Raw genomic sequence first — 22,285 nt, 5'->3', positions numbered from 1 at the left:
ACGGAGCTTCGAAGTACAGATGGACAATGACCCAAAACATACAAAGCAACCCAGGAGTTTAAGACAAAGACGAGGAATGTTCTGCAACATCAGTCACCAGATCTTAACCTCATCGAGCTGCATTTCACATTATCCCCTTAATGACTATCAAAATGCCTTTTAATAGCGTCTGTTAAGGGGTCTTATTTCTCATCGCCGCTTTTTGGTGGCACTAAAGAAAAAGGGAATAGCGCCTCCTGTGAGAAAAATTTACTTACGTACCATTTTCAATTGCAACACCAGCATCTAAGTGGTTAGAAGGGGGTTAAAAGACCCCCATTGATACCATCATCCCACTGTGAACGTAACAGCAGGTACCGACGGTTGCCATGGTACCTTGACATCATCTGATGACCCCATGGTACGGTGGCCAATTAGGGTCTAACAGGTGAGTCACAGCACTGTATGTTTCCTGCAATGCATGAGACCAGTGATCTTAGTAAAAAATATTCATGTCCCACAGTGCGACTAAGTGGAAAAGTAAAGGAAAAAAAAATTAAATTTGTAAATAAAATTTAAAAAACGCACAAAAAACAGCACACACAAATCACGAAAAATCAGTTTCACCACTAAAAACACAGTGCTTGCATTAAAACAAAAATAAACAAAAAAGTACACATACTGGTAATTAGTTTCAGCGCCCCTGGAACGATCTGATCTATAAAACTGTTATGGTATTTATTCTGTATTGTGAACATCATACAAAAAAATTATGAAAAAACTCTCCAAAAATGTTTCTTTTTAATTATACTGACGCACAAAAAATGAATAAAATCAATCAAAAAATCATATGTAAAAAAAGTTACAAATAAAAATGGCAAACTGTCCTTTAAAAAAAAACAAGCCATAATGTGCTTCATTCAACAAAAAAAGAAAAAAGTTACAATTCTCAGACTATGGCGATGCAAAAAGAAATTAATTTTTGTAAAAAACAGTTATTAGTGTGTAAAAGTAGCATAAAGCACAAAAAAAACCATATACATCTGATATCGCTAAAATTGTACTGACCAGCAGATAAAGTCTTTTACTGTACAGTGAACTGCGCAAAAAATAATAAATATAAAAACAATAAGTAAGTAATCAATCAGTTCTCATTTATCCTTTGCTCTCCACTGAGCGCTTTTGTCGGGGTTTCTATGTAAATCCCAAAGAACGTGATTCATACAAAACCCCGGATGGAACCACTCACTATAAAGAGGTAGATGGAGGTGTACCGCCCCAGCGCCAGCAGTCGGGCTGCTGCTCGGATCCGGACCCTCAGTGGCTTGAGGGGTCTCCGGACCCGAGTGGGGTCGCGCGGACACTCAAACTAAAAGGGGGGTATTTACAGGGGATTTTGTGGTTAGAGTTCGTGACACCACCCACGGTGTGTGGTAAGATGGGATACCACCGCTGCTGTTGGGTGCGCCTGGTGGCGATGGAATGGCAGCCAGATGTTTAACCTCTCCGTGGGTAGGGGGAAGATGCCCCGGAGCTTGGTAATGGTGAGAGGGGAGCACCGTTGGAGAGGAAAGGGGCATAGCGTACTCACTCAGTTCAATAACGCTGACACCGACAACATGTAAACCAGAATTCTTAGCACCGCTGCAGCAAGGAGCGAGCACGCTGGGATCCTGTGCCCTATGGTGTTGCCTGTTAGCCTGTGAGACCTTGACCTTGGCACGTCTGTCTGTAGTTGGTCCCTCTCAGCTGGAACTGAACGGGTCCCGCTTACCCGTATGGCTAACGGAATGAGCTTGCTCTCAGGGTTCACGCTTGGGATTTTCTGGACTGTGTATTGGGAAAGTCCTATCCCGCTCGTTGCGCTAGTACCGATTTTGGAGCGGGTGGAGGACGAATCGTGAAGTCTTCGCCCTCGTCGGGTAAATTACCAGGACGCGTGTAGCTACTTCCCGGCCTAGGGTCCACATATCCCGTCGTGCCCTGGCCCGGTGATAGCTCAATGCTGCTGGCTGCCCTGCTCGGCAGTTCCGTTCCCTTTGACACGATCCCCTGCGACCGGGGTTCCAGCTCCTACCAGGCCCAGTCCAACGTCTGCTATCTAGTAACTGGGGAGCCCAGCTCCTAACCTCCTCCAACGACTTGTGACCTCTTCTCTCAAGAGTAACCAATTGACTGACTACTCATGACACTTCTAACCTCCCCTTACCAACCCCCACAAGTGTCCAGCCCTATTCCCTTCAGGATGTCCACTGGTGTGTCTGGTGCAGAGTGTTTCTAGGATTTTGATTAGCTTGTTCTTAGCAACACCACAAGCTAGGGATGCGTAACCGAGGAGGAGATGGACACCATGCACAAGGGCAGATTGCACAATGTCTTGTGACGACCTGATAGGCCAGGGCATCACAGAGACACTTTGGACTGCGTTGGTCTTTTTTCCGGTGGTGTCTCATCATTTTAGATGTCTTTTAGTGCACAAGTGTGAGCAACCACAATTCTGTACATCAATAAAAAGCTGAACACCACTGGAACGGAGTCCAAAGTGTCTCCATCTGCCTCATTATGGTAAGTGGCTCCATCAGGGATTTTGCCTGAATCACATTTTTGGGGGATTTACATGGAAACTTCAACTTAAGTGATCAGCTCAAAACATAAGAATGTGATCCCAGCCTTATACTAAAAGTGATCAAAAAATGTTTTGTATCCCCAAATGTTACCAATAAAACCCCTAACTTATCCTGCATAAAACCAGACACCACTAAGGTCCGTCATCTGTCACTTGAAATAGACCATGTTACTAGTAGAACAAAGCAACGGCTCCCACTCCCTAAAATAAAATCCAGTGAAATCTGCATTCCCAAATCCAAATGCCCCCTTCCTTCTGAGTTCATTGTGCCTTAACCACAGTAATCGACCACATGTTTGGCTTTTTCGTTCTGTGGATAGTCCAATGAACAAGCTGAACTCTAAGATCTAACACTTTTTTTTTATCTATACAAAAGGCCTTTTCATCTCAAATATTGTTCACAAATTTGTCTAAATCCGTTTTTGTGCCGTTAGTGAGTTTGCCGAGATAATCCATCCACCTCACCACTCGTGGTAAACTCCGGGTCTGGCGCAACCAACTGCAACTACAACACTCGGTTATGTAAGGTTACTGACATCAGCTCTCGTGGCAGGGTTGGCACTCACTGGCAGTAACCTATCGACCGCGATAGGGGCACAGCGAAATGCGCCTGCGCGAGACTCCAGCAGCATGGATGAACACGGGGGCGGCATCATCCATGTAAAGCATGACTGGGGAACGACGAACAGCGGCAGGAGGGGGGATAGAAGCCGAAATAGAGCCCGCCCATCTGGCCAAACTCATTTGCATAGGAAACAGTAAGATTTTATAAAGTTCTTTTAGGGGTCTACAAGGGGGGCCAGCAACAAGGTGCACCTTCCTAGAATGCAGCCCAGGAGCTGCAGAAGGTGATATTTTTTATTTAATAGGGAAAAAACTGGTGATAGGTTCCCTTTAAACAGTGGATGACACATTGCAATCACATGGGTGCTAACCACTTAAAGGGAACCAATCATCAGGATTTTCGTATATAAGCTAAAGCCAGTGCTATACTGGCACTATCAGACAGATTCTCTATATACCAGTAGTGGTCAGTTCGGTTGTTTAGGCTTTCAAATCCAAGAAAGTAAACTTTAAAAAATCGTCAGCTTCTTGAGTGGCAGTTGCAACGGAGCAGATAATATCTGGGTGTGTATTCATATGGATGCCTGCCCACTTGTCTGTTATTCCACCCTCTCTCTATTCTCTAACGGCACAGAGGGTATGCACACATGTGGGACAAGTGCGTTCGCATTTGGGCAGAATCAATTAATTTGAATAGATAAGAAGTTGTAGTCACTGTGAATACCAACACTCCCCTGATGAGTTAAGGTGATAACGAAACGCGTTGGGAGTAAGCTATGGATCTGCATACTGTATTATGACTCCTAAATAACAGGAGGAAGTATTAATTTTGGATCTGCATACTGTAACGCCTGCCTGGATCAACAGACTCAGGGGGGGGTGTAATGGACAGACTAGAGGGAAGCCACTCACCAAGCAGGACCTCCAGAACCCTGAAACCCTTTAACACCTATACAGGAATTTGGAATTACACAGGGCCCTGGAGATCACTACCTGTGGAAGGCTGCAGTCCGATGAGAGTAGTCGTCAGTCAGGGTCAAACCAGGAATAGCAGAACAGGGACAGAATTGGCAGACAAGGACGTAATCAGAAAACGGAGCAGGGGTCAAATCCGGATCCGGCAGCGAGGTACAAAAACAGCAGGCAGAAGGGTAGTCAGAAAACACGCAGAAGTCAGCACACAGGAATCACAAAACAGAATAGGGCGGACCAGGAGCCAGGAAATCAGAACTACAGTCATATGAAAAAGTTTGGGCACCCCTATTAATGTTAACCTTTTTTCTTTATAACAATTTGGGTTTTTGCAACAGCTATTTCAGTTTCATATATCTAATAACTGATGGACTGAGTAATATTTCTGGATTGAAATGAGGTTTATTGTACTAACAGAAAATGTGCAATCCGCATTTAAACAAAATTTGACCGGTGCAAAAGTATGAGCACCCTTATCAATTTCTTGTTTTGAACACTCCTAACTACTTTTTACTGACTTACTAAAGCACTAAATTGGTTTTGTAACCTCATTGTACTTTGAACTTCATAGGCAGGTGTATTCAATCATGAGAAAAGGTATTTAAGGTGGCCACTTGCAAGTTGTTCTCCTATGTGAATCTCCTATGAAGAGTGGCATCATGGGCTCCTCAAAAGAACTCTCAAATGATCTGAAAACAAACATTATTCAACATAGTTGTTCAGGGGAAGGATACAAAAAGTTGTCTCAGAGATTTAAACTGTCAGTTTCCACTGTGAGGAACATAGTAAGGAAATGGAAGAACACAGGTACAGTTGTTGTTAAGCCCAGAAGTGGCAGGCCAAGAAAAATATCAGAAAGGCAGAGAAGAAGAATGGTGAGAACAGTCAAGGACAATCCACAGACCACCTTCAAAGGCCTGCAGCATCACCTTGCTGCAGATGGTGTCAATGTGCATCGGTCAACAATACAGCGCACGTTGCACAAGGAGAAGCTGTATGGGAGAGTGATGCGAAAGAAGCCGTTTCTGCAAGCACCCCACAAACAGAGTCGTCTGAGGTATGCAAAAGCACATTTGGACAAACCAGTTACATTTTGGAAGACGGTCCTGTGGACTGATGAAACAAAGATTGAGATTTTTGGTCATACAAAAAGGCGTTATGCATGGAGGCAAAAAAACACGGCATTCCAAGAAAAGCACTTGCTACCCACAGTAAAATTTGGTGGAGGTTCCATCATGCTTTGGGGCTATGTGGCCAATGCCGGCACCGGGAATCTTGTTAAAGTTGAGAGTCGCATGGATTCAACGCAGTATCAGTAGATTCTTGACAATAATGTGCAAGAATCAGTGACGAAGTTGAAGTTACGCAGGGGATGGATATTTCAGCAAGACAATGATCCAAAACACTGCTCCAAATCTACTCAGGCATTCATGCAGAGGAACAATTACAATGTTCTGGAATGGCCATCCCAGTCCCCAGACCTGAATATCATTGAAAATCTGTGGGATGATTTGAAGCGTGCTGTCCATGCTCGGCGACCATCAAACTTAACTGAACTGGAATTCTTTTGTAAACAGGAATGGTCAAATATACCTTCATCCAGGATCCAGGAACTCATTAAAAGCTACAGGAAGCGACTTGAGGCTGTTATTTTTGCAAAAGAAGGATCTACAAAATATTAATGTCATTTTTATGTTGAGGTGCCCATACTTTTGCACCGGTCAAATTTTGTTTAAATGCGGATTGCACATTTTCTGTTAGTACAATAAACCTCATTTCAATCCAGAAATATTACTGAATCCATCATTTATTAGATATATGAAACTGAAATAGCTGTTGCAAAAACCCAAATTGTTATAAAGAAAAAAGGTTAACATTAATAGGGGTGCCCAAACATTTTCATATGACTGTATCTCTGGCAGTGGTCATGTGACAGGAGAGGGAATAAGAAGGGTGTGGTGTCTTCCCATTGGCTGTAGCTGAACGCTGGCAACTTCAGCTGGAAGACACACGCCACCCACAGTCAGACAGCGGTACTGCAGATCCCAAGATAACACAACCCAGTGGATGATCGGAGCCTGCGCCCACCGGTGCCGCTGGCATCGACTCCTCTCCCATCATCAGCACCATCCACGGCAGGAACACGGCGTCGCCTGGTGATCGGAGCAGAAGTCGCTGGAGCAGACTCCGGCGGTGACGTAACACATACTAAATCAAGACTCCTAGCAACAGGAGAAGGGTGGCGAGTATAAATGGAAGGTTGACCATGACTGAATATCCTGTGCTTGGAAGCACTATATGAGCCCAATCTCTTGGTGAGACCTTTCCATATCATATACACGGATTGTCATATTATGGAATGATATATAGTGATTTGGAATTCTAAGTGTTTAGGCTCACTATTTTTCCCAGTTAATAACCCCTCTTTTCCGACCTTCTGGGGGTGGTTCCCCCTGTAGAAAAGAAAGGAGGGTATTTGATGATTGTGACTACCGCAAGGTGTTTATACCAACAATCTCAAGAGTTGTTTTTTTGTTGTGCCTCACATAGGTGCTTGGCCCGTTTGATCTTTGTGACTAAGCATGTATGTGTCATTATTTTATGTTCACATTATTAGGAGTGACAATTGGTGAGTAAACGTTAAGTTTTAGGAGTTATTTATTTATTTTATCTTCTGACCCATTTCTTTGCTAATCTTCATAGCTTAGAAAAAAGACGTCTCAGAGGAGATCTAATTTATCTGTATAAATACATGCATAGTCAATACAAAGGACTGGCACATGACTTATTTCTCCCAAAGACCATACTAAGGACCAGGGGGCACTCATTACATGTGAAGGAAAGGTGATTTTGGCAGCTAAATAGGAAAGGGTTCTTTACAGTTAGAGCAGTCAGACTGTGGAATGCTGTCACATGGAGGTTTTTTCAAACATCACCGACTGTCATCGTGCCATCAGGATCTGTGCAGATTACTGATTCTGACACTCTGCCTGATAAATTCTCTGAAGTTTGGAAACAGCTCTCGCTGACTCAGGCATCGACCAACAGATTGTCAGTTCATAGGCAGATTATCAAGCGTTAGGGGTACTTTGCACACTACGACATTGCAAGCCGATGCTTGCGATGCAGAGCGCGATAGTCCCCGCCCCTGTCGCAGCTGCGATCTCTTGTGATAGCTGCCGTAGCGAACATTATCGCTACGGCAGCTTCACATGGACTTACCTGCCCTGCGACGTCGTTCTGGCTGGCGACCCGCCTCCTTCCTAAGGGGGCGGGTCGTGCAGCGTCACAGTGACATCACACGGCAGGCAGTTAATAGAAGCGGAGGGGCGGAGATGAGCGGGATGTAAACATCCCGCCCACCTTCTTCCTTCCGCATAGCCGGCGTGAGCCGCAGGACGCAGGTAGGAGATGTTCCTCGCTCCTGCGGCTTCACACACAGTGATGTGTGCTGCCGCAGGAACGAGGAACAACATCATAACATCGGTCCTTCCGAAATTATGGAAATGACCGACGCTACACCGATGATATGATTTCGATGCTTTTGCGCTCGTTAATCGTATCAAAAACAATTTACACACTCCGATATCGACAGCGATGCTGGATGTGCGTCACTTTTGATTTGACCCCACCTGCGATGTCGTAGTGTGCAAAGTACCCCTTAATCTCTGCTGGTCTGATTGTGAGTCATCTTTGATCACATGTTGTGGGGGAGCTACAACATGTGATCTTCTTCCCTCCCATATATATTGGCTGAACACTTCCATTAGTGCCAGCTATAGTTTATCTTAGCTGGTCTGGTGCAGTGTTAATGGTGGTTGTAGTACTTGTTGCTGTGTGCGGTTGTGGAGTTAACCTTTGTTGTCTTTTTGTCACTATCTTCCTGCTCTTACTTTTCTTCTGAGTCTCTCATTGTTGGTTCCTGTGTGTTTGCAGTGTGTCAAAGTTTTGGTTTTCCCCTGTCTGTCTTAATCTGTGTTTCCATCTCTCCTGTCCCTTCCTTCCCTGGTGGAAGGGGGAAATCATATCAGTTCTGGTTAGGAGCTTAACCAGGCAAGGGACTCCACCATTAAAGATAACCCTGTGGTTAGGAATAGCCTAGCATGAGGGACAGTATAGGAGTCCCTGTCCTTCGCTTTGCTGCAGTCGCATCATGACAAATGCCCTTCCACAAGAGGCAGTGGCAGATAATGTATCAGCATTTAGAAAAGGGTTGGATGCTTTTCTCTCAAAAATGGCTTTTGTGGGCTATAAATAATTTAGCAATAGAAAATGTATAACTGGTGGAGAAAGGTTGAACCTGATGGAGCTAAGTCTTTTTCAACCTATATAATTATATAACTATATAATTATAATTTCCCAACAGAGGCCTACATAGGGGAAAATATTCAAGTGTATACAACTTTGCTAATGTTTAATAGTGGATTGGTATAGTTTTTCCTAGTGCGATCACTAGATCAGAAGAAAGATCAGGGAAAAGTGGTCTTTATAAATAGTTCCAACTTTCAGGGTAAAGGAATACAGAACCCTTTATGTGTAAGTAATGATGCCCTGGCCTTACATAGAATAGCTTTCACAATATACATAGAACAGTTACTATTAGCAGTTGGTACAATTGTATCCCCGACACAGTACTCACAGCACTGTCTAACCTCTCCTGTAAGATGGGCAGCACTCTTCCCACTCTCACTTTCAGTAGTTGCAAAATAAATAATAGTAGCAGTAATCACTACATCGTCTGTATGTTATTTCAATAATTAATGCTCACGCTCTCTCTTCCCACGATTACGAGTGCTCTGTTGTCCCTTGTACTCATAGCAAAGTCTCCTTTCCCTTTCATATTAGTCACAGCAGAGTCTTCCCCCAGTAGTCATAGAACCCCTCCATTCTCCACAGTCCTCTTCCTTCACCTATAGTTGCAGCAGTGCCTTAGGGCGGCGTTACACAAGACGATATATCGTGCGATCGCATGAACGATCGCACCCGCCCCCGTCGTTTGTGCGTCACGGGCAATTTATTGCCCGTGTCGCTCAAAGTCGTTAAACCCCCGTCACACGTACTTACCTTCCTAACGACGTCGCTGTGGGCGGCGAACATACTCTTCCTGAAGGGGGAGGGGCGTTCGGCGTGACAGAGACGTCACACAGCGCCCGCCCAATAGAAGCGGAGGGGCGGAGATGAGCGGGACGTAACATCCCATCCACCTCCTTCCTTCCTCATTGCCGGCAGGATGCAGGTAAGTTGTTGTTCATCGTTCCCAGGGTGTCACACGTAGTGATGTGTGCTGCCACGGGAACGACGAACAACCGGTGCGCACATTATGGAAATGAACGACGTGTCAACGAGCAACGATAAGGTGAGTATTTTTGCTCGTTAACAGTCGTTCGGAGGTGTCACACGGTACAACATCTCTAACGTTGCCGGATGTGCGTCACAAATTCCATGACCCCGCCAACATATCGCACCATATATCGTACCGTGTAACGCCGCCCTTACTCTTTCCTCAAGACATATCTGAACTGCTAGGGCCTTGTTCACATTGGTGTTGATAATTCAGTTAATAACAGCAGCTGTGGCACTCTACTGGATCCATCCATCAGACCACAATAGATCTCATTGACTTATAATTAGTGATAGGTAAGCGTGTTTGGCATTGCTTGGTACTCAATCTAGCATCCTGGTGCTCAATCAAGATACTCGGTACTCAATTAAGTATCCTGGTACTCGTGCACCATGATCAATTTTCCACCGCTCATGTTTCATGGCTGATTTTCAACCACTAAACATGCATGGATTGTCCGCCAATCATGGTATTGTCATACTGGCATTACTGTGATTGGTTAGCTGCATAGCGTCATTGGGTCTATATAAGAACCGGTGACACCATGCTCAGTGTACTTCACTCAGAAATACTGTAGGGAGAGCTTCTACTGGAGAAGGAATAGTGTATTAAAGTGATTCTAGCCTTACAGACCATTCTGCTGCTACATAAAAATATCTATTCAATTCTCTAATAATATTGCTCTTATTTGCATTTAGTGTAGGGTGAGCTAGTAGAGAAGCTATAGTGTATTAGAGACATGTACACAGAAATTCTAGCCTTAAGCCTGCTTTACATGTTACAATTTCGCATACGATATCGTATGCGATCGTAACCGCCCCCATCGTATGTGCGGCACGTTCAATTTTGTTGAATGTGCCGCACAAACGATTAACCCCCTCACACGTACTTACCCGTCCATACGACCTCGATGTGGGCGGCGAACGTCCACTTCCTGGAGTGGGAGAGACGTTCGGCGTCACATCGACGTCACGCGGCAGCCGGCCAATAGAAGCGGAGGGGCGGAGATGAGCGGGACGTAAACATCCCGCCCACCTCTTTCCTTCCACATTCCCAGCGGGAGCCGCGGGAGGCAAGTAAGATCTGTTCAATGTTCCCGGGGTGTCACACACTACGATGTGTGCTGCCTTGGGAACATTGAACAACCCGACGTGCAATTCGTCAGGATTCAACGACGTGTATGCGATGAACGTTTTAACATTCAATCGAACGTACCTGTCACACACTACAATGTACCTTACGATGCCGGATGTGCGTCACTTATAACGTGACCCCGCTGACACATCGTAAGATATATTGTAGTGTGTAAAGCGGGCTTTACAGACCTTGCTGATGCTACGTTAACACAAAAGTCCTTTTCAAGACTAATTCAAGTCTATTCTATTTTCTAATAATATCCTTTTTAGCTGCAATTAGTGTAGGGAGCTGATGGAGAAGGGACAGTGTATTAGAGGCATGCACGCAGGGATTCTAGCCTTACAAACCTTGCCACTGCTATATTAGTCCAAAAGTCCTTTGATGGCTAATTCAAATTTATTTTCTAATAATACCGCTCTTAGCTGCAATTAGTGTAGGGAGAGCTGCTGGAGAAGGGTTAGTGTATTAGAGGCGTATAGGCAGGGATTCTCATCTTACAGACCTTGTTACAGCTACGTTCACCCAAAAGTCCTTTTCAGGCTAATTCAAATCTATTTTCTAATAATATCACTCCTAGCTTCACTTAGTGTAGGGAGAGCTAGTGGAGAAGGGATAGTGTATTAGAAGCATGCAGGCAGGGATAGTAGCCTTAGTGTTTGCTGCTGCAACCTAAAACCAAAAGACCTTTTACGATACGATATGATACACTTTATTGATCCCGTGGGAAATTATGGTATCAATAGCTCAGGCCTTTATCTATTTTATTCCTTATTAATACATCTGTTAGCTGTATTCAGTGTAGGAATAGCTGCTGGAGGAGGGATCGTTTAGGATTAGAGACATATAGGCAGTGTATATTGCTTTATAGTCCTTATATAGGTATACTGCTGCTGAAATCTAACTGCATTGGTCAGGGCATGGGTGATGTTATGGGACACATGCTAGTGAAAGGCAGGGACGGCACACTAAAGGGTACTTTACACACAACGATATCGCTAACAATATATCGATGGGGTCACGTCGTTAGTGACGCACATCCGGCGCCATTAGCGATATCATTGTGTGTGACTAAAAGGAGCGACGATCAATGATTGCAAAAACATCAAAAATCGTTGATCGTTGACACGTTGCTCCTTTTCATAATATCGTTGGTGGTGCATGCCGCTGGTTGTTCGTCGTTCCTGCAGCATCACACATCGCTATGTGTGACACCGCAGGAACAACGAACATCTCCTTACCTGCATCCACCAACAATGAGGAAGAAAGGAGGTGGGCGGCCGGTCATCTCCGCCCCTCCTCTGCTATTGGGCGGCCGCTTAGTCACGCCGCTGTGACACCGAACGAACCGCCCCCTTAAAGGAGAGATTGTTTGGTGTCTCCAGCGACGTCGCTAAGCAGGTATGTGCGTGTGACACTGCCGTAGCGATATTGTTCGCTACGGCAGCGATCACCCCATGACGAAACAACGATGTGGGCGGGTGCTATCGCTAGTGATGTCGCACCGTGTAAAGCACCCTTAAGACTTAAGACATATATTGGCTGCTGGGGATCGAGTACCGCGGGATGGCCACTGCCATGAAGTTGCGAAAAGTCTCAGTGTCCCTTTGCCTAAACGGCAACATTTCCAGGGCAAGCAGTCAGGATATGCAAGCATGTAGCCCCCTGTGTACTTTCTTTCTCCATTTCCACCTGGTCCACATGCAAAGCTTCCTCTTTAATTGTGAGAAGCGACCCTTTGAGTAGCCGGATGGTTACACTGATTATGGCATCATTGTCGCTCACCATCTTGGTTGATTCCTCAAAGCTTTGTAGAAATTCATTGGTTGTTACGTGCAGAGGCTAATCGAAAACCCAAAGGGCATGTTGTAGTTGGTATTCAACTACTGCTGGTCACAAAGTCATGCTAACATGTGTTATGTGGAGTTCCAGCATGTGGTCATATTGCACACCAGTCGGTAGCTGGCACTTGTAAGCACACGATCATGCCTGGTTTAAGGTTAAGCTGCGAGAGTCACAGTTCTGTATGGTGTGTTATAGCTTTCAACAACTTAATGGCAGTGTGCTTTTTGTCACCTAAAGAAATAGGTTTCACCAGAGCCTGTTGCTGCTTCACCGATGCAGTGCTGCAGTTCTTACAGCTTGCGACTGATATGAACGACATGCTCAAAGATGACATTTTGGGGATGGAGGAAAATAAGGGGGCGCAGCAACTAGTGTAGGAATTGGGGGACACCCTGCTGTCCCGTCGTCCACAAGGTTCACCCAATGTGCTGTCAGGGAAATGTAATGACTCTAGCCACAAATGCTTGTCCATGTTACGGTTGTTAAGTGGACCTTCCCAGTAGCTGCCTTTTTCAGGGCATGGGTGATGTTGTGGGAGACGTGCTTGGGAATGAGTAGTGATGGACAGCTGCCGCCATGAGGTTGCAGAAAGCCTCAATGTCCACAAGCCTAAAAGGCAACATTTTCAAGTTAAGCAGTCTGGCAATGCTCATTTAGTGTTTTGGCCTGGGGATGGGTATTTATGTTTGCATTCTAAGCCTGGGCTAGGGACAGATGAACGTTGCCCTGGAACAAAGAATCTGGGAACGTTGCTGATGGTGCTTGCAAATGTGCAATGACAGGTGCAGGGTGGAAGTATCCACGCGTTCATACTGGAGAGGGGATTGGCAAGCACGTAATACAGGGAAAGAGGCAGTGTTGTCACCCACAGACACTGATTGTGGACCCAGGAGTTTGGCGCACCTGGTCGTGTGCTTTGATAACGTGCCTTAGCATGTTGGTTGTCATCAGGCAAATAGTGGTCAGGCCCTTGCTGATCTTGGTATGGCACAGATTGCAAATTACCATTATTTTATTAGCTACACTTTCTTTAAAAAACCACCAAACTGGAAACACCTAACCCTTGGTGTCGGAACTTGCCGAATTTGGGTGCTCTGGGGAACAGTTGTCCGCTTTCTTACTCTGGTCACCCAACTGGCACAGATGGCCCTCTCAAAATTCATTGAGGGCCACCTGATGGAACTTTAAAAACTGAGTGAAGCCGGCCTGCTGGCTATCTCAAAATTATGAGCGGTGGCAGCTTGATGGTCCTCCAAAAATTGAGTGTGGGCCACCTGATGGCCCTCTTAAAATTGATTGAGTGTCGCCTGATGGCCTTCTAAAAGTTATTAGTGAGTGCCGCATGATGACTCTGTGGATATGGAGGAGGAGGAGAAGGACAAGCAAAAGAAAAAAATATGCTATATACTCATTTTGGATGGAAAGGGGTGCATGGCAATACAACAGAAAAAAGGAACATTTGAATTGCTTTATGTTCTGCTGCTGTCATCCAGTGGGGTTGAGAAATCTGGGCCAATCCAAGCCTTGTTCATTTTGAGAACAGTCAGCCTGTGAGCATTTTCAGTTGACAGACGGATGTGCCTATCAGTTATTATGCTCCTAGCTGTACTGAAAACCCATGGAATCAAGTTAAGCATGGATGGAGCTGTGAATGAGGCCTGCAAGACTCTGAATTGCTGAAGTCTGTGGTGAGTAAAATTATGAGTGAGGAGCACCTGATGGTCCTGTACAAATTTGAAGCAAGTGCCGCATGATAACCCTGCTGATACTGAGTTGGACAAGTAGGAGGACAAGGAAAATAATAAATATGCGCAGTGGCACTAAAAACCGAAGGAATCAACTTAAGTAGGGAGGAAGCAATGACTGCGGCCTACAAGCCTCAGATTTACCTCAACTTCATTTAGATAAAAAATAAAGCTGCATTCATACAATTGGAGAAAGGCCCAATTGCATCTCTTGTGTGAATAAATTGACAAAGGACTTACCCCAGGATAGGTTGGAGAAGTTTCCCGCACATGGTTCATAAATTCTCATTGGTAAAGATCTCCAATGAGATAAAAAAAAAGTTTTGAAACCCCTCCTTCAATTTATTTGAAGCCTCAGGGCTGTCTGCCCTGAGCTGGAACAGGAGGAACTGCTGACCACCTTAGCTGGAGCAAAATCAAAGTCGGATGACTGAAGGTACTTCTTTTACCAGTTGTACCCTGAGTATTGGCCTCAAATCTGGACCTCCTTGTTGTTGGCCACAGAAGGCCTACTCCTTCTAAATGTAAATGTTTTCTGTGGCTCTACTCTACGTGTGTTCCAGGGTGTATTGGAGTGCCTCTTCTAGTTTTTGGAAGCCCCTGCATAGTGCATACGCTTTGCCAGTCTAGGAGTCCCACACCTTCGAAATGTGGAAAAAACGTTTTCTAAGGCCATCCTGTACATGTATTGCAGGGGATATTGCAATCCCACCTTTCATTTTTTGATAGGTCTTTCACTTCGTGCATAGACTTTACCAGTCCAGGAGTCACACTACTTACAAATGGGAAAATATGTCAGAAAACTCATGCACACGATTCCTTTTTACCTGACTGCAATGGAAAACTGCTGCATTTTGAAAGTAGGAGCATGTCAACTCTTTCAGCATTTTTGTAGCATTTTTTCACCATTGAAAGCTACGAGAAAGTACAAAAACAGCAAAAACGATATGTGTGAACATAGCTTAAGGGGTGGAAGAGGCGGTTTTTCTCTCCTTTTAAATTTGCCTTATATACAAGTCATTATACAGCAAAGAATGTTTTCTAACATTTTTTCCTGTAAAATCCATGTTATCTTTGGTTTGGAATGTTTTATTGTCAGTCCGTTAAAGTGGTGTAATACTCTGACAACATTATTCCCAGCAATGACTTGGAAGACAGAGATGTGTCCAAGCATCTTCCCCATCCTGTTCCCATTCATATTGAGCACCTTTTCCATTCATTTCAGTGATTTTACTGGCCCCAGACTTCCTGGGAGGACGTTCCGGAAAAATGCTTGAGTTTCCCATTGACTTCCATTATATTCATTAGGGCTCATTCACATGACCGTTCCGTTTTTGCGGTCCGCAAAAAAAAATCCATTTTTTTCACGGATGCATCCGTGTGGCATCCGTGTGCCTTCCAGTTTTTTTTGCGGACGCCCACAAGACATGATGTGAGAACGCAGCGGGCATAGAAGGCAGTGACAGCACTGATGTCAGGAGTGCAGGAGATTGTCACAGCAGGTAATGATCTCATATAATCTTCTGACAGCAGCGCTCGTCATCCCTGCGGCTGCCCGCCCTGCAGTATGAGAAGCTGCTGATACTGCAGTGCGGGCAGACACTGACACACTGCAGGGTGAGCAGCTGCGGGGCTGGCAGGGAGCGGGACACAGACTGCACGGGCACCCGACTGAGGTCATACAGAAGTGCTTCCGTGTGGTTTCCAGGGATTTTGCGGGCCCATTGACTTGCATTGAGTCGCGGTCCGTTATTACGGAACAGAATAGGACATGTTCCATAATAACGGAACGGACATATGGCATCCGATGTGTTTTTTTGTAGGATCGGATGCATACGGATGTTCTACCGTGTGCCATTCGATCGTACACAAAAGACATTGAAAAGATGGTCCTGTCCGTAGGTCCGCAAAAAAACAGGAACTGACCAGGACAAACGGAACGGTCATGTGAATGAGCCCTTACTCGAGTCACGCTTCCGAGCATTGTAATTTGCTGGATTTGAATACTGAGCATCCTAGCATTTTAGTGCTCGCTCATTACTACTTATAATGGTGTGCACTGAGTTTCTGTCACAAGGAGATTTTTACAAATTTCGCCAACTGTCTTGGCGACAGTGGGTTCTGTTCAGACTACAGGTTCTGACACTCTACCTAATACCTTCTCTGGTATCTGTAATCAACACAGGGAGACTTGAGCATTGACATGCAGAGGGGTAATTTATTGTCAGGCTAGTGACGCGCTCGCCACGCTCGGGTCCGGGTGCTTCTGCTGCTGCTTCTCGGTGGCTAGAACGGTGGGTCGGACCCGGGGACTCGAGCAGCGCTCCTCGCCCGTGAGTGAAAAGGGATAGTTTGGGTGGGGGAGATTGTTCTTGACGCCACCCACGGGACGTGGTGATGATGGCACCACCGCTGCTGGTGACGGTGATCCCGGGACAGATGGTAGGGAGCAGCTAGGATGTTGTCCCCTCGGTGGGTAGGGGGGTTGGTGATCCCGGGGCCCGGTGGTGCAACGGGGAGGCTGGATGGCTGGGGTGCAGGGTTGCAGGGACAGCGCGGCGCGGTGCAGGACGGCACTGGTGTACTCACTCAGACAATCACTGACAGAGTCTCTGGTAAACCAAAACGGCCGGATGGACGGGTCCCGCAGCCGGCTGCAGTGTTGTTGTGCTTTCCCCGGACGGCTGATGGTGGCTGTCTTTCCCTGCACCTGTTAGAAGTGTTCTGACTCCTGTGGTTGCCCACCGGTAGTCCGCTCCCCGGCGTATAGGTGCCGTAGGAGCCCGTTTTGCCCGCAGGCGCTGGCCCTTGGATCTCTAGCCTGTGGCGGTGGCTGTATATCCTCATGGTGTGGACTGTTGCCTTCTGTCGGGACTTTGTTGTTGGGGAACCCCTGGGGTTCCTGTCACACTTGGATTTGACTATTGACGGCGGCTCCAAGCCTGGTTGGGGTCCGATGGCCCTGCCTGTGTGCTTAGCTTCACTCCGCTCCCCGGTTCGGTACCGGTGGGCTACTGCCCAGCCCCGGTCCTTATGGCTTTGCAGGGTTCCACCAACTCCTGCAGACAGCCACCATCGTCTGCCAACCTTGCTGTCAGTGCCTGGGCTCCTACCCAGGCACACGCAGACGTTTCACTCCTCTCACTTTCTCCTCTCAACTCAAACTAACTGCTTTTCCCGCCTCCAGGCCTGTGAACTCCTCGGTGGGTGGGGCCAACTGCCTGGCTCCGCCCCACCTGGTGTGGACATCAGACCCTGGAGGGAGGCAACAAGGGTTTTTGTCTGACTGTTGTAACTGTCTAGGGTGGGGGGGTGTGTATGTTGGTATGTCTGTGACTACCTGGCTAGTCCAGGGCGTCACACTAGCGAGACTTAAATTTCTGCTATTCTACTTGTTAGGGTACGCTCACATGAGCGTGAAAATCGGATGAGTGCAATACGAGAAAATCTCGCACTGCACTCTGACCAATGTTAGGCAATGAGGGTGAGCAGTTTGGCAGCTTTTATTGCATCCAGATTCTGGATGCGAGAAAAGCGGTAGAATGCTGCGATTTTCTGCTACAGCCGTATCCCTTGCACCCATTCAAGTGAATGGATGCGAGAGATACATCAGACTGCACTTGGATGTTATCCCAGTGCAGTGCGATATACGCACAATGGAGGAGATGGGAGGATTAACCCCTCCCTCTCCTCCACAGTGCCCGCCCTCAGCTTCACAGCTGTGACCCGATCGCAAGATCGGGTTACAGTCGCATGACACTCAGCTCATGCTCACAGCAGAGCCTGAGCCGGGGTTCATTAGCATACCACATCCGATGATCTCGCATCAGATGCCATACACTCGTATGAGTCCAGCCTTAGTGTTCTTTGAACACATGTTGTGGGGAAGCCAATCACATTTGCTTCCCTCCTATGTATGCTGGCTTGATCCTTCCACCTATGCCAGCTATAGTTTATCTTAGTTGGTCTGGTGAGGTGTTGTGATCCAGACTATCTGGTGGTTGTTATACATGTTGCTGAGTGAAGTTGTGGAGTTAATCCTCATTGTCTCTTTGTTGTTACCTTAATGCTCTTGCTTTACTCTTGAGTTTATCATTGTCTATTGTTGTGTGTGCAGGGTGTCAGAGTTTAGGTTTTCCCTTGTTTGCCTTTATCTATTTTCCATCACAGTGTTGCCCTATTCTTCCCTGGTAGGAGGGGAGTATTAGAGTAGTACTTGTCAGGAACATAGCCTGGCACGTGACTAAGGCATCTCAACCATTAGGGGTAACCCTGAGGTTACGGATAGCCTAGGGAACCCTAGCATGAGAGACAGCATAAGGGCCCCTGTCCCCCGCTATCCTAACAGTCACCTTGTGACAGTTTCATAGAGGTTTCTGTTATTTTGGCAGAAAACATAAAGTTGCATGCTGCACTTTTATAGCTGCAAAAGTTAATCCAACTTTGACATATTCTTAATAGAAGGTCATAAGAACAGTGTGAAAAAAAATATTTGTAAAAAATGGTTAGTACAAGATGTTCACACCAGCAGTAAGACCAGGAGCAGTTGTGACCACCTCTGCCAACATCCTAATGGTAGGCTCACGGATAGATATGTGGGCACAGGGGCTTATGGGACCCAGCCAAGAACTTCCCATAGAAAAAAATATTCTGATCATATATATTGTTTAACAGCAAATCTTCACATATTCTGTTTTAAATAATTAGTTAAATGATAATTAAATATAATCCTAGCAAAGCCAATATAACTGACATTGAAGGTTTCATATGGTGATCTGTCAATCTATCGGGATTCTGTAAAGGGAAAGGCTCACTATTAGTGAGGGTGGTCCCTTTTCATATAACGTTTGGTGTGCTGTGGCCAGAAAAACGAAATGTCCTTGCAGTGGCCGCCATTCGGATGACTAGCCGTCTATATAGTGCAAGGATCAGGCGGATCAATGCTATTACAGAGTGGCTCTCTCACAGCGGGTCCAGAAAAAGGGATCTGCCCTTCATGAGACAACTCCAGATTCACACAAACACCTTTTATCTATTTTGCTGTTTTTTAGTCTAAATTAACCTATGACTTTACATACATAGTATTCAAGTTTTACATATTCACTAGATTTTCTTATGCCAAATCAAAGCTTGCATTTTCTGTGTCCTTCTTCAGGTCTTCTTTTTTTTGTTCCATAGATTTCCATAGACTATTTAATCTGCCTGAAGTAACACAACTAAAGCTAAGTACATAAAGACATGTGAAAATTAGCAACAAAAAATATTAACAAATTTTTGTAGCCATTTTTATATTTATTATTAAAGCAAAAGAACCCATGTCAACCTGGCCAAATAGCATATTTTCCTATCTCCACTGATATTGGAACTATGGTATGAAAGCCACTAACTAAGGTGAGTACGAGTACATGTCACAAGCTAGAGATTACTCATAATATCTTTTGACCTGCAGTGACCAACATCTCATCATATAATGTGGTGCCTGTACGTATGGTTTAATAGTGCAGCTCCTTTGATTCATTGATTGATTCATTCATTTGCTTGTGGGCTACAAAACCCCAAAAGACACAATAGGAGAGTCACTTACCGCACATAACTGAGAGCACACCATCTTGGGTTCCACTTGAGCTGCTCGGGGCCACAGGAATGAAAGAAGAAGTGGTGTCATTGCATTGAATGACCCTGAGATGTAGAATTGGAACTCATCACCAAATCCCACAAAGTAAACATACACCATTCATATGAAACTCTTCTGTAGAGATCCACGCAGACAAGGTAAAGAGAATTCCCACCGCTTCAGCCATGCAAAGATCAGAAAGAAAAGAACAACGTGACCTAATATTGGTAGAACTAGAGGTCACCAGGAGCCAATGTGGGCATCCGTAGGAGGTTACAGGGACCTTGGCCACTCAGTTGAGTAGCGAGGTGCACATGTGGTCGGCTTGGCACATTCTGAAGCAGAACTGCACATTTCTTCCTTTTAGAGGTTATTTTAGTTCTTGCGGAAGGAAATAACGGAAACCAAAGTCACATGAACTGCTGTGAAATGAAAAAAATGTTTGAGAACAGTCACCAGGCTGTTTGTCACCTATACATACTTCTTCTTTTTCTTCTTTTGGGTTTAATTTAATTCGCCCTTAGAAGCTCTAAGACTTTTCTGGGTAATTTTGGCAATATTTTCAGGGTTTAGAGTCATATTGTTCTCAGGTCTACATACATGAGCAGACAATATACTGGGTGTCAATAATATGTTCTACAACTTCAAAAGTTCACTTAGTTTTGCATGGTTTTAGAAAAAGCCAAATGCATGGAGCTGAATGGAGGCCACAGTGCCATGAAAAAGTATTCATAAACCGTGAACATTTACACATTTTTTTCATGTTACATTTAATTTTATCTTATTGGGATATTATGTGACATACCAATGGTAAGTGCAAGTATTTCTGAAGTGTAAAGGAGATCATACTTGGTTTTCTAAATATTTTAAAAATCTAAATGAAAAATTTGTGACGTTAATTTACATTCAGTCTCCCTGAGTCAGTACATAGTAGGACCAACTTTCGCTACAAGGCTTTAAGGTATGCCTCTGCCAGCTTTGCACATCTAGAGGCTGAAGTTTTTGACCATTCTTCTTTGCAAACTACAGTAGCTGTATAGCATTGCGATTGGATGGAGGCATCTGTGAACAGCAATTTTCAAGTCTTGCCACAGATTCTCAATAGGTTTTTGGTCTGGACTTAAGGGGGCTTTACACGCAGCATTTGTCGGTGGTGCATCACCGGCAAATCGCTGCCCGTCGCGCACAATATCGTTAGGAGCCGTCACACACACTTACCTGTATAGCGAAGTCGCTGTTGCTGGCGAACCACCTCCTTTCTAAGGGGGCGGTTTGTGCGGTGTCACAGCGGCGTCACTAAGCGGCTGCCCAATAGAAGCGGAGGGGCGGAGATGAGCGGATGTAACATCACGCCCACCTCCTTCCTTCCTCATTGCTGGCGGCCGCAGGTAAGCTGTAGTTCGTCGTTCCTGAGGTGTCACACGTAGCGATGTGTGCTGTCTCGGGAACGACGAACAACCTGCGTCCTCTACAATCAACGATTTTTTCAAAATGAATGACGTGTCAACGATGGACGATTTGGTGAGTATTTTCCATTGTTAACGGTCGTTCGTGCATGTCTTATGCAACGACGTTGCTAACGATGTAGGATGTGCGTCACGGAATCCGTGACCCTGGTGATATATCGTTAGATACGTCGTTGCGTGTAACAGGGCCTTTAGACTGGGCTATTCACACACATGAATATGCTTTGATCTAGACAATTCCATTGCTCTGGCAGTATGTTTAGGGTCGTTATCCTGCTGGAAGGTGAACCTACGCCCCAGTTTCTAGCTTTTTGTATCTTTTGTATCCTCTAACATGTTTTCCTCCATTATTGGCCTGTATTAAGCTCCTTCCATCTTCCCATCAACTCTGACCAAATTCCCTGTCACTGCCGAATAAAAGCCTCCCGATAGCATGATGCTGCCACTACCATGCTTGGTGATGGAGATGGTATTTTCATGGTGATGTGCGATATTAGTATTTCGCCACACATAGCATTTTGCATTTAGCCTAAAAGCTTCTACTTTGGTCTCATCTGACTAGAGCACCTTCTTCCCTATGCTAGCTGTGTCCACGACACGGCTTTTTGCAAACTGCAAGGAGGACTTGTTATGGCTTGCTTTCAAAAATAGGTTTCTTCTTGCCAGTCTTCCATAAATGCCAGATTTGTAGAGTATATGACTAATAGTTGTCATGCCGGTGATGCAAACGGTTTGTTGGTGCCATCCTACTCACTGTGGTCACCTTTCTGCATCTCCCAATGCCAGTTCATCTTCCCATCTGCCACTTGCAACACATCCATATGGGTATGTGCGCACTAGGCGTTTTTTTCACGCTGCGTTTTTATGTGCATTTTTGTCTTAAAAAACGCACCCGCGGCAAAAAACGCATGCGTTTTTACCGCGTTTTGGTGCATTTTTTGCTGCGTTTTTGCTCACTGCATTTTTAATCAGTGAACAAATGCCATTAAAGATTGTTGA

At 45.4% G+C, this 22,285-nt stretch overlaps 1 protein-coding gene across 2 annotated transcripts in view; it reads right to left on the bottom strand.

Moving 5' to 3' along the window:
• Positions 1-20,141, bottom strand: part of NRROS (negative regulator of reactive oxygen species) — a 31,566-nt gene extending 11,425 nt beyond the window's left edge. For both annotated transcript variants that reach the window (XM_075338710.1, XM_075338709.1), the window contains exon 1: positions 19,791-20,141. The gene's annotated coding sequence lies outside the window, so the exon portion shown is untranslated. The remainder of the gene's footprint in view (positions 1-19,790) is intronic.
• Positions 20,142-22,285: the final 2,144 nt, after the last annotated feature.

The sequence above is a fragment of the Anomaloglossus baeobatrachus genome, chromosome 3 (genome assembly GCF_048569485.1).
Source record: "Anomaloglossus baeobatrachus isolate aAnoBae1 chromosome 3, aAnoBae1.hap1, whole genome shotgun sequence".
Classification (NCBI taxonomy): Eukaryota; Metazoa; Chordata; class Amphibia; order Anura; family Aromobatidae; genus Anomaloglossus; species Anomaloglossus baeobatrachus.
The sequence above is the reverse complement of the archived record's forward strand: the minus strand, read 5'-3'. Positions and strand labels throughout refer to the sequence as shown.